The following is a 3,740-nucleotide window of genomic DNA, read 5'->3' on the forward strand; positions in this document are numbered from 1 at the left end:
GCCCACGAGGCAAAGGAAAAGGTCTGTCAAAAATTCGCAGATCGTCGGCGATGTGGGTGATTCATTAAATCGGGGGGAAAAAAGTTCCGGAGATAACTCGCCGATGATCGGCCGCCGCAATTCGCACATTATCTTTCAATTTTTCTCAGACCTTTCATTCTTCTTTGCCTCTGGGGAGCATATATATATACCTCCGACGACGTCGGTGGTCGGTGTCACCAGCTGCAGCTCGGCGCCAGTCGTTAGCGCGGCCATCACCCTCGTTTGCCGTCAACCGTCGATCGAACGGATGGGTCGGCCTTTAACGCAGTTCGTACGACTGTGGGCCAATGCCGTTAACAAAGGCAGCCTGTCGACAGTCAACAAACGCTTAGAATTGGCTGTCACGTCCCAGGAAGTGTGAGGACGCGAATTAGATGGTGCCCCTCGGAAAAAGTGTTTAATTAATCAAAATTTGTGAACGTTTATTTTAAGAGATTTAATCATCGGTAATTTGCAATCGTTATTTAAGCATAGTTATAATTTATCAAGTAAATTGGACATATGCCCTGAAGGCGATATGTATCGACTTCACTGATCAGTCTTACAAAGTTAAGAAATTTCACTGGTCCATCACTCCTCTCCAAATGAAATTTAAAATGTGCATAATTATGTTCTTATTCTGCCAAATAAAAGCTATCTTTATAAATATTTATTCAAAATTGTTTTTAAGCCTTTCCACTTTTTCTCGGATCATATTTACTGGCACTTTATAGTGTTCGAATGCCACACACAACACACTCTGTAGAGTGGTCGCTATAGTGTCCCTGTATTAATTATTTACAGAAGGAACGGGGCACGGTACGTCCCGCCACGGGTACGTCGGCCGTTATGCAGCTATTATTGCGCCATGCTAATGTAATCCCCGGCACTCTGTTTCGGTCCAGGCGAGCGCGGCTGTTCTGGCCCGTATGCGGTCGGCCTCGGCTCGGCCGCCATACCGGGCATGCACTGATCCCTCTGCCACCCGGCGGAGGTACAAACGGGCTTACGACTTGAACTCAACCCTTAGCCCCCACCCTCCCCTGTTGCCCCCTTTCCCACACCGCTTCTCTCCTACGGCTGCTCCCGCCCTGCACCACCCCATACTTTCTCCGCACACAAAGTTGTTGTAAACGCCTCCCAGCGCCATATCTGCGGCCAGTCATAACGTGAACTATAACCCGCACCAGAGATAGTAACGGGTCCAGAACCTCTTTTCATATTTGTATATCAAGACGACGTACACTGTCAAATCAAGTACGAGTCCGCCATTACTCAACACCCCACTACTACTGTGCCACATTCACAGTAAGTAGTGTGTCCCACTCATGGTGCGATTTTCACGCTCAACAATCTGAATTCTCATTGCTCTGTTGCCGACTACTGGACTCTGTGTTTGTGGACTCAGTTCTGTTGAGGCTTGACTTGAAGACGTGCGTTGGAGAGCTGGGGAAAATGAACCAACCTCAGTCAACAGCCTGCGCAATCAGACCCCTGTAGTTTGGTGTTAGTAATTATTGGACAGGTAATTGCCACTCAGCTGGCAAGTGTTTGAAAAGTCTGTTGCACAATATCTAGCCTACACGAATCCATCTCATATGAAAACCTCTGAAACTTGTCCAAAAGTGAAAAGAAAAACCAATTCCGATGCCTGACCATTACACTGGAAATGCAAGTGTGTGAATGTCGCTCACCTGCTCACCTGTTAAAGTCACCTGCAGGTGAGCGACATTCACACACTTGCATTTCCAGTGTACGATTCAGCTCATAAGAGCCGTGTAAAAGAAGTATATCTTTCAAAGACTCAAAGATCGTCAATCCCTTCCTTCTTTAACAAGTTTTGTCATCCACCTTGTGAATCACACGCCTCTCTTTTCACCACACCGCTGCCTTTGCGCCCTCGTGCGACTTATTACGACCTTAATTCCAAGATTACAAGGATTAAAGAGGTAAGAGGTCTCAAACGCCAAAACAAAGGCTGCTCTTTGCTCTCGCACGACACCGGCTCGCTTCGCGGGAGGCTTCGGCAGTTTGACTTACTGCTGTCCGTCTCTCTCATAAATCTCTCTCTCTCGCTCTCGCTCTCTCTCTCTCTCTCTCTCTCTCGCTCTCTCTCTCTCTCTCTCTCTCTCTCTCTCTCTCTCTCTCTCTCTCTTTCTGGGCTCGGCGAAGCGCAGGCTGCACCTCATCGTCTATAAATAACGATTAGGCCTGTCGATGAGGCCTTCGCTTCGTTCCCCGGGCTGTGCCGGCCGCCGCCCCGCGGGCCGCACAGACAGACACTATCAGCACACACACCGCGGGCCCAACGAGTGTGCGCGCATCTCACTTGCCGTATACACCGGGGGAAGTGGGGTTGTCTCTTAGTTCGTTAAAGTCCCGAGGTAGTCACCGTAATTTCACGGCCGCCTGGCCATGTCGCGCACCCTTCTTCAAGCGGCAACCCTCCAGTAAAAAGACAGGGATGAAAATAACTGAACAAGCCCAAGCCAAACATTCGGAATCATTTTTGTTACTAAGGCAACTAAAAGTAATTTTCTTCAGTAAAATGTAAAATGTAGAAATTCCTCGAGAAATTACAACAACTGTGTAATAAGATTTTAATAATCCAAGTAACGTTGTCTAATTTCCCTAATAGCTCTTCTGTCGTTTCGAAAAGAATGTGTAATAAGGTTAGTTTTCGTCTCTGATAGTTTTATCTTGCAACTACCAACTGCGCCTGCAGATGGCAAAAACGTGACGAAACGCCGGGACCTGCGGTTCAGGGCTTTCTAATCACCAGGTCAGCAGCTCGACAGATAGGGTGGGGGGAGGGGAGTTGGCACTGCAGGGGTCACCGGGGAGGATTTCTTTCCCGACTGCCACTTGGCAGCGCTGTGATTGATGTCCTGACGTACGGGGAGCGTTACTCTCTTCTTTCTGTCCTACTCTCTCACTCTCTCTCCGCCCTAGTTCGTCTTGCAAACAGTGTACGTTTACCTTGCTCCCTCCTGTGGCAGTGGTGCCTGAAAAATAAGCGTTGTGGGGAAGCCAGCGGGGGAGGGAGAGAAAAAGTGAGGTTAGGTCGTCCACCGACAAACACAGCAAATTGAAACATTTAATTACTGGGGTAAGGGGAAGAGTAAGCGAACGAGAGGGAGAGCTAGAGGGAGAGACAGATAGACAGACAGAGGGAGGAGTGGAGAAAGATGGGAGCGGGTAGAGGGACTGAAAAGTAGGAAAAGTTTTGTGTCCAACTTTCCCCCTCAGTTGCTACTGACGACTCTATGTTGAGGAATGCTCGCGACACGGCATCACGTTTACATAATTAATTACCTCCCCCTGGCATGGTGATTGGACGACCTTACACAAAATCAATGCTGACTTGTTATGGTGATGTTTTCCACAGTTTGCTGCGGGGCTTCTTTCTGCGAGTGGGGGTGAACAAGCCGGGTGGACGTCTACACATCGCCGCCCGCGCCGATCCAAAGAACACTGCTTCCTGCTGCCTTTAAGCTCGTCCTTCACTGCGCCCCTTGCCGCTGTTGAACAACACAAAGTACAGGGTTCTGTACTTTGTGATGTTGTTCCCTTCCTTCAACTCCACCAGCCGGAAGACAAAAATTAAGTAAGACCACCGAGCACGCAAAGCCTTCAAGCAAAATTAATGAACCCGATTTCCACAAATTAAAGCCCTCGAAGGAGAGAGACGGCGGGAAGCCGAGCGGAGCAGGGGGGGG

The 3,740-nt window shown here is 48.9% G+C and overlaps 1 protein-coding gene and 1 long non-coding RNA gene across 18 annotated transcripts in view; one reads left to right on the forward strand and one right to left on the reverse strand.

Annotated features, from left to right (window-relative positions):
- The window catches only part of LOC127749798 (uncharacterized), a 210,102-nt gene that overhangs the window by 185,366 nt on the left and 20,996 nt on the right, over nucleotides 1–3,740 (forward strand). Inside the window, exon 4 of the long non-coding RNA XR_008011362.1 lies at nucleotides 3,410–3,628. This is a non-coding gene — a long non-coding RNA (uncharacterized LOC127749798). The remainder of the gene's footprint in view (nucleotides 1–3,409; nucleotides 3,629–3,740) is intronic.
- Nucleotides 1–3,740, reverse strand: part of LOC113218380 (potassium voltage-gated channel subfamily KQT member 1-like) — a 188,648-nt gene that overhangs the window by 165,154 nt on the left and 19,754 nt on the right. The gene's annotated exons all lie outside the window — the stretch shown is intronic.

This window comes from Frankliniella occidentalis, unplaced genomic scaffold (assembly GCF_000697945.3).
Source record: "Frankliniella occidentalis isolate FOCC.00 unplaced genomic scaffold, Focc_3.1 Scaffold94, whole genome shotgun sequence".
Lineage (NCBI taxonomy): Eukaryota > Metazoa > Arthropoda > Insecta > Thysanoptera > Thripidae > Frankliniella > Frankliniella occidentalis.